Source organism: Podarcis tiliguerta (genome assembly GCF_965153285.1).
Source record: "Podarcis tiliguerta genome assembly, chromosome: 1".
Lineage (NCBI taxonomy): Eukaryota > Metazoa > Chordata > Lepidosauria > Squamata > Lacertidae > Podarcis > Podarcis tiliguerta.
In genome coordinates, this window is record NC_139534.1 from 88,797,981 (window position 1) to 88,810,435 (window position 12,455).

Below are 12,455 nucleotides of genomic sequence, written 5' to 3' on the forward strand. Positions count from 1 at the left end.
ACCACAGCACCATTCGCATCCTGCCAATCAACTGATATCATTATTGACGGGTTGTTCTGAATGTGAATCTTCAAGCATTCCCTCCAAGACCAATTTCCCCACCCCCAGTGCACGTCACCGCATCCCCATGAACCTTTAAACTCTAAAATGGCAGGCCTCATTTCACAGCTTAAAGCATTAGTCTCCTGCAGGTGTGTTGCGAGCCAGTACAGGGTTGTGGCCTGCCTGAGCTAAGATGGGTCAAAACAGCAGCACTACCACCATTCAAATATATGGTACACACACACACACACACAGAGAGAGAGAGAGAGAGAGAGAGAGAGAGAGAGAAATGGGCCCCCAAATGCATGTTTGAATTACAGTTGGGTTCCAGGTCTGAAAATATTGATGAACACTGACTTAAAGGGTCTGTTTGGGTGGGAATTTAGGCTTGGAAGATAGGAAGCTGTTTATTTTCCACAGCCAGGTCCTTTCTTCCCCATTAGGCCCCAAGCTAGAGGGAAGCAAGTGCTTGTCTGCTTCATTGCTTTCCTTCAGCCTAACTCCCAGTGCCAGCTGGCTGACAGCTTCTGCCTGTGCATCTCTCGGCTGCCATGGTTCCCTTCCTGGCAGCATGAGGGCGGCACGCACATCCAGCCGTCAGCCTTGGATGGTTTTGGATGTGAGGCAGGAGGTAGTTTTGACACCCCCGTTTTCCCTGCAAAACCTAGGGAGTCTCTCCATGTGGTAGAGAGACCCCCTGCAGTTCTCTCCTCTGCATTTTTGCTTCTTGTTGCAGAACGAAGACACAAATCAAACTAAAGCATATACAGTGGTACCTCGAGTTAAGTACTTAATTCATTCTAGAGGTCGATTCTTAACCTGAAACTGTTCTTAACCTGAAGCACCACTTTAGCTAATGGGGCTTCCTGCTGCTGCCACGCCGCCGGAGCACTATTTCTGTTCTCATCCTGAAGCAAAGTTCTTAACCCGAGGTACTATTTCTTGGTTAGCGGAGTCTGTAACCTGAAGAGTATGTAACCTGAAGCGTATGTAACCCGAGGTACGACTGTGCTGCTTACAACAGACCCTGCAACTGTCCCTATTTTCCAGGGATGTCCCTGATTTAGAGAAGCCGCCCCAATTTATGATTTGATCTCAGAATGTCATACTTTTCCTTAGGATGTCCCTATTTTCATTGAAGAAATGTTGGAGGGTATGGAGTTATCTGACCCCCCAAGCTGTTTGAAAGCAATCCTGTATAGCAGGGGTGTCCATCGAGTCAGCCGCGATCAACATGTCGATCCCCGGGTGATTGTGATAGATTATGGTGGATCGCTGGCTCATTTTTCTCTGCGGAGAAAAAGAGCATCCGTGTGTGTGCCGTCCTGACCTGGCGTGAGTCAGTCGTTGCTAGGCTGCTGGCACCCTGGTACATTGGTGTTTAGGAAGTCCCTGCCAGCAAGCTGCCGCAAGTTCACTCCATTAGGAGGCTTCTTGGATCCCCAACAGTGCCGGTCTACCCATGGCATCAGCTGTCCTTAGACTGTTCTTGGCATCCGTTCCCTGCTTTCCTGCGATGGCCCCAGTGGGGATGAAGCTGTGTCATAGATGAGAGCTGCGGAGCGTCTATTGGTTTGTGAGCGATTTATGGAGTGCCCCCCCCAAAAGCAGAACTATGTTGCTCCCCCTTCCCCCTTTAAAAAAAACAACTCAACAACTTTGGATTCCCCCCCCCCCAAAAAAAATGGGTAGATCACTGCCAGTTTTTTTATTCCAGGAGTAGATCGCAATCTCTTGGGAGTTGGACATCCCTGCTGTATAGGGAAGTGGGTTTTTTTTATGTTTCATTATGTTTTTTATTATTTTGGAAGCTGCCCAGAGTGGCTGGGACAACCCAGTGAGATGTGGGGTATAAATAGTAAAATTATCATTATAGAATGGGGCGTCCTTATTTTCATCGGAGAAATGCTGGAGGGTATGCTACAAACAGCAGGGGAATTCTTGTGCAGCTCTTTCACCTTTTGCTTTCCTGTCTAAGTAGAAATCGTCTAGTAAGTGGATAATACAGCTGTTTCCTGCCTCTGAATAGATGCTGTTTATACGCAGAGCATTTTGAATAGGTAATGTGTTGTTGACAGCTAGCATGTAGTCATGTCCTTGGACCAAATTCAAGCAAACTTTCTTTTTTTATATAATTTTTTTAAAATTAAAGATTTTATTGGTTTACAAAAGTATGTGCATTGTCTCTTTTTTCAGACAAGCAAGCTTCCTGTGTGTTACATTAGCCTTCCTTGTCATTGCTACTTATACTTCGGTCAGGAATAATAATAATAATAATAATAATAATAATAATAATAATAATACCCTGCCCATCTGGCTGGGTTGCCCCAGCCACTCTGGACGACATACACAACCAAAATGTTTCCTGCCATTTTGTGCCATACATTGTGTGTTTTCTCTCCCCCCCCCCACACTTACTTTTTCATTTTATTTATAAAGGCTCAGGGTGTCATATAAGCAGGAACCTGTGAATTTAACGCTATCCTAGAAGGTGCACAGGCTGACATTGTGTCATCAAGACTGCTAAAAGGGCAGCACTTACAGGCAACCTGTCCTCTCCCTCCCTGGCCCCTGGTCATTTTTAGCATATGTTTTTATGTTTGCAATACACACGTGTAAAATGCAGGAAATGACTGGTTGCTAAAGGGCTGCTGAATTGCATTTGGAGTATGTTTATTATTAAGGAACAAGCAAAGTGCCTGTCAGGAAGCCAGATGGGAGGAGTCCTCTTAGCTTTCACTGAACCATATGAATCAAACTTGCACTTTGTGTTCTTGAAAGTTTGAAATACATGACATGCAGGTGTATGTTCTTTATGGGTATTCTTGCACAGTCTGCTTAATACAAGCAACCCTGAGTATGCTTAGTTGTTAGGATGTAAAATATTAGCCTCATGCACACCATACGTTTAAAGCACTATACCACTTTAAACAGTCATAGCGTCTCCCCAATTCCCCCCCCCGACCTGTAGTTTATTAAGGCTGCTGAAGGTCCCTGGGTTCAATTCCTGGCATCTCCTGGTTGAGCTAGGAAAAACCCCTGCCTGCAACTCTGGAGAGCTGCTGGCAACCATTATAAACAAATACTGAGCCAGATGATGCAGTCGTCTGACTCTCATCTAACACTTCCCATCTTCCTTAAGAGATCGATGCAGCAGGACTTGAAAGATTTCATGGCCTTTTGGGATATATTTGGCATGTGGTATCACATGTCTCCTTTGTGCTGTCTATGTATTTGGTTTTTCCTTGCTGTTATTTTCCATTTCTTTGGAATCGGTTCTTTTTTACACTGTCATTCTTAGCTCATTAAAAACTATGTTTTAGGAGAGACAAGAAAAGACAAAAGGAGAAAGAATGAGGATATATTAAAAAAGAAAACCTAGTTCATGACATGTCATAATCATATGGGGCTTTCCAAATGAATAATTTTTCTCGTGGTAGGATGTGGCCAGTTACCCAATGGATTCTTGCCTGCCCACGGGGAATTTCCAGTAGACAGGGCAGGTGACACGGTTGGAGCCCCTGTCAGGCAGTAGGAACAGCGAGACACATCAGGCTCTTGACATGGTTGACTTGAAGTGCCACACTGTTGTTGACACTGTGATTCTACATCAGCTCAAACCTGATGTAATAGGAGGGATTTAAAACATTTTTTTTACAGACGTCCCTGAATTTTTTTTACAGACATCCCTGAATTGACAACCGTCCCACCCATGTTGCAACACAAGATCACAGGATATGGTGTACACAGGACACTACCGTGAGGGAGAATTTGCTCAGATGAAAGGCCGCTTGGCAGGGAACTACATCTCTGTAGCCTTATGTATGCACACTTAGACTTCAGAGGAGGGATAGTCCTTGCTTGGGACTCCAGACACAAATACCCAATATGAAACCCAAACAATTGTGGGTGCTAAGAAACAGTGTCTTGCATAGGTAAACAAAGAAAGATCTCAAAACCCAGGCATTTGCATATGAGCCAAAACATTCTTTCAGATAGCTTGGACCTAAGCTGTGCAGCCAATTTTAAATATGGTGATACCATCATAATCACCTTGCCACTAAGGAGATTTATTTACCTTTTATTATGAACACACAGAATAATATACATAAATGTATCAAATATTACACCCCTCCCCTAATAAATACAAAACAGGCCTTCATAAAAGATACACCTTTCTGACTTTTTTTTCCCAGTTTCACCTTGGTTTATTTGAGCACTGGAAAAAAGAGTGTGATCAAAGTGTAATTTAACTCATGAACACACCAGATGAGCAAGAATATAGAGCAGAACCTGTGGCTTTGAGGTGGTTTCCAGTGCTGGTCCTACTCAGAACAGGCTGAATGAAGTTAATAGACATGACTAATTTAGGTTCATTAATTTTGAGTCTACTCTTGGGATGGACTTACGGTAATTGGATACAGCCCCAGGATGGCCAGTGGCCAGAAAAGATGGGAGCTGTAGTTTGGGAGAATCTGGAGACCACAAGTTCCTCATTCCTGGTAGAAAGAATCTGTGGGCTTCTGATTCCGCAAAGGCTTGGGTACTTTCAGATTGTCAAGCCTTAAGCACTTCTTTTGAGTTTGAGATAACAGGAAAACAAAGTGGAAGAACAAATGTGTAGTCTTTCAAAACCAGTGACAAAGATATCAGATTAAAAGCTGTATGAAAAGCACCTCAGAGGGCCTCATGCTGCACCTCTTTGGGAAATTACTGACAAAAGCAGCAATTATTAGTGTTGGCAGTTTCTCTCACAAAAGTGTGTTTCTGGATGCTAAATGGTGTTTTATTTAGATAGGGGAGGAGCTGCAAGACTCGGAATTTTCATTTGATAAAGCGAGGAAATAACTTATCCAGAGATTTGACTTTCTACAGCAGAAGTCCATTCAGGCACTGGGTGAGGATGGGTTGCGAGCAAAGAATGGGGGGAAATGGGTATGGAATGGATAAGCAGGTTGATCCGATAAAAGGGACGAATACAAAGTGGCAAAAGAGAAAATGGAGAGGACAGAAAGGATAGGGCAATATTGTGGAAAGGGTGGGGTTGGCGACAGAAACCACAACTGCCAACTTGTTCTCTAGCGTATGTAACATTTTGCATTCGGAAGCTTGTCTCCTCTGACAACCCATTTAACGCTGAAGAGGAGAAATAAATAAAGCGGGGGAGGGGGAGAGAAGTCAAGGCCCCCTGCGCTCAGAGTTAAGGCACATTATGAGAAGAGACGAAAATACCCCAAAGCCACAGGGCGCAAAGTGGGCAACCTCGCACATGGGAAGAGAACGGAGCCAGCCCGCTTCCTCCTGCCTGTTTCCCTTCCTCCCATATTCCCCGCCCCGGAGGAGGGAGCTGCTCCTCCTCCTCCTCTTCTTCCCACAGCCGCCGAGGCCGCGCGAGGAGAGCGGGGAGGCGGCAGTCCACGTGCGGGAAGGCGCTGGCTGATCTCCCGCGTTGTTAAGGCCGGCCGGCGAGGCTCCTCCCTTCCCTTGTATTCCTCCGGCCTGGGGAGCCTCGCCCCGATCAATCCTTTCCCTCCCGCCAGGGTTCTAACTTCGACCCTGCAGGCGGCAGGAGCAGCTGCTCTGCCCCTTTAAACCCTCGCCGAGGGAGGGCAGGCCGCCCTCGTTCCCCCGCCTCCCTCCCCTCCCACTCGCCAGGCCCGGCGCGTGAGGCGAGCTCGCGCTAGAGCGCAGGCGGAGCAACGACCGAGAGCGGCTGTTGCTTGTGGCGGCGGCGGCGAAGGAGGAAGCGGGACTCGGCGTCGGAGTCCGAACGAAGCAGACTGAAGAGACGAGAGGAGGAAGGAGGGGGGGGAGGGAAAGTGCCCTCGCCTTCGCCGCCGCCCGCGCGACGTTGCCCCGGAGCTACTTTAGCCTTGGCATTTCTATCTATTTAAAACCCCTCGCTTGTTTGTTTATTTCCCCTGGCGGCCGCGAATGTTGCATTGGCCGAGCCCTGCGCCAAGAGGAGACGGGTCCCTCCCCTGCCGTAACCAGGGCCAGGCAGACAAGGGCACGCGGGCCTTGCAGCAGCAAAGGCAACAGCAGCGGCAGCCCAGCCTCTCAGTGCCTTGGAGCGACGAGGAGGAGGAGGAGGTAGCAGGAGGAGAAGAAGAAGAAGGGGCCGCCTTCTTCCCGGAACCAGCCGCGGCTGGGTGAGCGAGCCGCTGCCGGGAAAGGGGGTGGGGAGGGGAGGGCGGGCGAGGAAAGTGTGGGGTGTGTGGAGGGGGCTGGCGGTGGGGCTGAAGGCGCGTCCTTCTCTCCACCCCTCCCCACCTCCTTTGGTTCTTTGTTAGCCAAGCGCGGAAGGCAGGCAGGCATGGGGGGGGGGCTGTCAAGAGTTCCTGGGCTTTCCCCTTCCCAGACATGCACACCTGCTCTGCGGAGCCCGGGGGGTGGGTGGGGTGGGGGGCGGCTTCTGGAAAATAATAAAAGAGCCGCCGAGTACAGACGGCGACGGTTTAGGTGGATTTGGGGCAAAAGGGCGGAGGGCGAAGATGCTTGAGCCCTGTTTTCTGCGGGAGCATCTGTGGATGGAGACTGACAGCCACTCTCTTCGTCTCCCCCCCACCCCCCAAAAAAAAAAATTCCTTCAGAGGATTAGATTCCCAAGGGTGACGGTGGGGGGAGAAATCCTGGGAAGAAATCCCATCATCGCCTGGGAAACTTGTCAGGACAAAGCTGTGGTGGAGATGCCAGAACGCTCAAAGTTGCTGGAGGATGGGCTAGTTAGATGCAGCAGTTTTTGGTGATCTGTGACCCTCTTTTAAGCCACACAAACATTTAGCGAAAGTATTGTCATTATTATTTTACTTTCTGTTCCTGTAATCATTGCACTGCTGTGCTAACCTGTCTTAGTCCAGGCCATGTCCCAAACCACTAGTTGAAGACCAGTGGATTCTCAAATGCAGATGTGCCTGTCCTGTGTCTGCATTGGGGGCAGCTACTAAAGAGAATTCTGGGGCTTGATGACATAACGGAACACAATCTTTATTTATGCCATGTCTCTGAAACCTCCTTTTAGCGGGTGGTGTGGGTGGTGAAATGACTCTTAGGCTCTGGTAATGTCTAGTTTCTTTGTGTCTGAATCTGTACTTTGGGTGCTGCTCTACAAATGCTGAATTTCCTGGGGAAAGTTGTGTGGCTGTAAGTAACTACCTCACTCTTTTAAAAAAGAGGAATAGGGGAAGAAAGAAGACTCTTTTAAAAAAATAATAAAAATCTGTATCTCTTTAGAAAGTTGTGCTATTTTACAAAAGCCTTTTGGGCTTTAGAAGATGAAATATTGCATTCATATGCTTATCTCTGTTTTGAAATAAGTTGTGAGGTGTAATGAGAAAATAGTTGTGCCTATGAATAAGAATAAAAGTCCATTATTGGATTTAAGAGAGAGTGAATGCTTTGCTTTCCAGTAATGTGCTCCTCTTCCACGAAACTTTACGTAAGAATTGCTAATCGTATATAATCGTGGCTGGTGTGCTGATCCTGTTTGATCCTAATGTTAGCTGCTAGGATGTGTTCTATAATAAACTTAAAGTAGAAAAAACCAGCACAGCCTTCTGCTGACAAAAGGTCTTCTCATGTATGAGTTCTCCTTTCCTATAAAATGTATATGCAAGATCAGCTTGAGTGGTACATTGACACTTTCTATTGAATATTTCATTCTAAGTGGTGGTTTCCACCTGAATATTAGCATATTAGTGCTGAGGAGCTGAATTTTTATACAAGGCCTCTGTCTGGTTTAACTTTTGTTCAATATTTGGATATACTTAAAAAAAAAATTCCTTATATTAAAGGGTGGGGGATTGATGAGATTCTCAGTTTTTAATTGTTGTCTTATGCTGAAGAATTGCATCATAGAGTTGACATTCACTATTTGGGTACATGTGTGTGAATGTACACCTGTCCATGTTAGGTCTGCCCCCCATCGGCTTTGTAGAATTTTGTAAGCTCTGCTACTATACAGATAATACAAACAATTGAATCTATTTAGTACATAGCTTTTTTTGTTTACTACATCCCACTTTTCAGTATACCTATACCTATTTGTTATTTGAAATAACATTTTGATTCTAGGCCTGTAAGCAAGAGTCACCACTCTAGTATCAAAAGTCCAGGGGCTGAAAAAAGCAAAAATGGTTGAGATATGTTGGTCTTTAGATTCTTCCTGAATGGCTATACTCAACTTACAGTACACGGTAATTTAAAATGTGATAGTGTCTGATGAGCAGAGCTCCACACACTTGGATCCCCAAATTTGCAAGCTTTAGCTAACCAAAAATATTTTGAAACTGCTAGGATTCTCTTTGTGTGCTGTACAATCATAACCCCCTGCTCCTTTCCCCAGCTCATAGTGTAGAAGTAGGGAAGGGATCAGTCTTCCCTTCAACCATAGCTGCCTTCTCCACCTTGGAACTAGAGAGTGGAGTGAGGATCTTCCCTGAATTCGCTGCATTTCTTCCCTGCATTTCTGTGGCATTCTGGTGTCCCGAAAGTATAGTGCATCCAGAGGAAAAATCACTGCCCCATCTGACAGGTTCAGAGGAAGACACCAGCTGATGGTCTCATCAGAAAGTGTGGTAGACGAATTTGTGGGTCCCTGCTGAGGAGTAATTTAAGAGACACTAGTTTGGCAAGCTTCAGTTCTTAGGAAATGTGGGTTTTTGTTTGAAGTTTTTGAATGTCATCACAATTTATTGTAACCTTGTGTCATACATTTGTCTGAACTGGGAAGGAAGTGAAGATGTTGAAATTTCTTGATGATGCTTGAAGTTGTTTGTATCTCAAGTACTGCCAATTTATTTTATTGTGCTTTCGTTATGTTCCAGTAAATGCTATTGTGTAGCAAGGCTTCACTTGGCAGGCTCTCTTCTATCATGGTAGATATTCAGGGTTTTTCTTTCTTTCTTTCTTTTTTAAAATAAAGTGATTTTCTTAAGGAAAGTGAAGAAGTGTTTTTAACAAAAGAGAATGTTGTTTTCCTAGCACAAGTTGAGATTTTTCTAAACTCTGCTCAGGGTTGTTGAAATAGTCTTGGAACTATAGTATCTAAAGCCTGATGCTTGGGTGCAGAAGCAGGAGGAGGATGCCACTTTGTCTCCTTCTGTAATAAAATGTACTTGCCTGTCCCAGAACTACGGCAAGAGAGAAACGAAAATGCTTGCATAGGCCTAAGAAATTTTTCAGACAGGGCACTGTCCCCACCAGAGAAAGACAAAACAGTGTTGTGAGTGATGTTCTTTTTTGAATGCTAAACATTGAAGCCCATTTATGTGGATTTATGGACAATGTGTGGATAACTTATACCTGGCAATTATGCTTGCAGGTACAAAAGAGAGCGTACTTTGCAGTCATACTTGGGCACCCTCTTAGTTGGCTTCACTACATGGGAACTGCTGCAAACTGTGCAGCTTCTTCCCATGCCACTTGCGTAATATAAGAAGTCTAGACTTGAACTGCAGTGTTCTTGCTCCCACTCTACAAAGATAACATCCGGAGGAGCTCTCTGACTCAGTGAATGTAATTTGATTGACTTACAAAATCAAACATGCATTGGATTAAACTACATGCCCACAGTGCCATATAAGTAACTGGGCAGTTTTCTCTTTCTTGCAGGTAGCAGCAGCAAGTGCAAAGCAGCAGCTCCATAAGTGGCCTCTGTAGCAAAAGCTGGAGCCTGCTTAGTCTGTGTGCCTGTCTGCAAGGAGGAAAACCTATGTCATTGCATATGTTTTATTTACAATGTCTTCTGGGGAACTTTGATCCTTAGAATCTTATGAGGGGTTTTCAGTGAGAAATCAGAAAGAGCAAAGAAACGTAGAAGATAGCTACCTAGCATTCCTTCTCTTCACAAACAGTGAGTACAGTCATACTTTGGGTTGAGCGTTTTCAGGTTGCACTCTGCGGCGACCTGGAAATAATAGAACCCGTTACTTCCGGGTTTCGCTGCTCGCGCATGCGTAGACACTCAAAATGACGTCATGTGCGGAAGCAGTGAATCGCGACCCATGCAGACCCAGGTTGCGTTCGCTTCAGGATACGAACAGGGCTCCGGAACGGTTCCTGTTCGCATCCAAAGGTACCACAGTAGTTGAAGGAGTGTTGGGTGTGTCCTGAGTCACATTATGTTGGGGGGGGGGGGCAAGAGTGAAGCCCAACAGGGCTGGTGCATGCCTCATATGAATGGTACCCAAGAACATGTTCCAGAATCCTTTGCATAGTACAGTGGTTTTTGATTGGCAGTTGAAAGTTATGAAAACCAGTTTCCCCCCTCATAAATAACTGAGTTGTCAGAGCTAAGTTTGGTTTAATTTTCAGTTTGTGGTTAAGGCTCAGAAATACATTTGTTGTCAGGTAAGCTAAACTCTATTGCATGTGTGCCGTTGTTGTTGTTGTTGTTTATGAATCACCCTTCCTTTAGTATCACCCCAGGCAGTGTCCAACAAATGATAATAAAATTACTTTAATGAGTAAAGCAACTAGAGAACTAAAATAATATGCTCAGGCTTGTGGCTGGGTTAGTATTATTATTAGTAGTAGAATTTATTAAATTTGTATACTGACCTTCATCCATAGATCTCAGGGTGGTTCACAGCATAAAAATACAAGATAAAAACACAACATGCATAATAAAAACAATTCAAAGATACAGTATAATATGCAATAAAAGTCCTTATGTATTGAGCACAGTCAGCATAAAGATCAACAAATATGAAAATTGCTTTTTGTGTACTCCAAAGCATAAAAAGAACAATGGACAATGAACAATAACACAGTTAGGACAATAATACTTTGGAACAAACAGTTATAGATATATTTTGACAATTACCAGTAAGTCTTTTTCAAATTTGTCCCAATCTATCCTAAGTGTGGGTGTCAGGGGAGCCTCTCTAAGAAGACATTGTACAGCTAGGGTGGCACCACTGAAAAGTCTTATTATTGATACTATTACTATTAATAAGGGGCTTTCCATTCAAAAGTGACCCAGGCACAATATAAACACTAAAACCAATTATAGCAAATAACCAATTAAAACTTCAATCGGTAGCTACCTGCTGGATCTCGTTTGGTGGAACACCTGAAAAAGGTCCTTGATGTCCTTAATGTGGCAGGTGTTACGTGAAAGGAGACTATTGTTCAGATAACATGTCTGCAACCTTTTAGGGCTTTAAAGGCTTAATATTGGAACTTTGAGTTGGGCCCAGAACAATACTTGAAGCTAGTGCAAAAGAAAGAAAGAGCGGGATGGAGGGAAGCAAGCAAGTACTGGTGTATTATGGTCATAAGGTCCAGTCCTAGTTGACCATCTTATTTTGGATCAACTGAAATTTCTGCAAGGTTTTCAAAGACTCCCCCATGTATTGTGTGTTTCAGTAATACAAAGAAGAGGTTACCAGAGCATGAATCACTGCAGCTGCTTCCCTGTGCTGTTGCTGTTCTAGCTACCCAATGACTTTGATGTTAAAATTGCTCAAGGCTTTGGCTTCTAATCTAGACAGTATTAAGTAAACTGCAGAAGAAAAAAATGTTTTCTTTCCATTACCTTTTCCAAGTGCTTCTAGTGAAGCAATTAAAAGGGAGAAACATGTATAAACCCCAGCAAATGTTAAGAATGGCCCTCATGCAAATCTGATCAAATTAGCCCCCTTTACTTAAGCTACGCTGTCAAGACTCATTTGACATCTGCTTTACTACCAGGGGAGCATACAAAAAAAGTGACAAAATGTTTCCTAATTTGTTAGCAGGTCAGGGATTGTCATGAGTTAGATTAGACATGAGAAAGTTGAAGTAAGGAGTGTTGGTTGTGCTTTTGTGCACTTTCCAGTTTCCTTGAATATCCCTTCTTTTCTAGTAGTATAATGATATCAGAACATTTATGAGTGTCAATACTCTGCTTCGTTAATTCATTAGATCCAGGGCTGAAAAAATCCCAGGCGCCTAACATTTAAGTATCAGCATTAACTCTTTCACTTCAATGTTCTCCATACTGAGATGAGGACTGACATTTGCAGGGTGTGGGGGCACTGGTGGAGGTCACAATGCTTCTGCTGCAGTGGTTTAATGATTTCACTGTGTTAGGGGAAAGTTTCAAAGAAGTGATAAACACGGGTGTGATTATTTGGCAGTGACTATGGAGAACACTGCCCTTTTGAAGTCTATAACATTTTAAAAAATCAAGATTCTTGCCACCTGACTATGTATTCTTTTGTTAATGACAGTTTTTGGAGAGAGGAAGGAAAATGTAACTGTTACTACGTTGAGTTTTTTAAAATTATTGATGAAGATCTGTGCACAAATCAAATGGAATATAGTCATAGTGACTACAGTTCCAACTTAGAAACTATACTGAATGTCTAATTCTTCCTGAAGTGAATTCATATCAAAAAATAGAAGGACGGCATTTAACTTTCAACATT

The 12,455-nt window shown here is 44.1% G+C and overlaps 1 protein-coding gene across 2 annotated transcripts in view; it reads left to right on the plus strand.

The window, feature by feature from the left end:
• Nucleotides 1–5,466: 5,466 nt before the first annotated feature.
• Nucleotides 5,467–12,455, plus strand: part of SUSD6 (sushi domain containing 6) — a 58,640-nt gene continuing 51,651 nt past the window's right edge. The window contains exon 1 of one of the 2 annotated variants that reach the window (XM_083399038.1): nucleotides 5,467–6,194. The gene's annotated coding sequence lies outside the window, so the exon portion shown is untranslated. The remainder of the gene's footprint in view (nucleotides 6,195–12,455) is intronic. The other variant, XM_083399036.1, reaches the window with a different exon arrangement.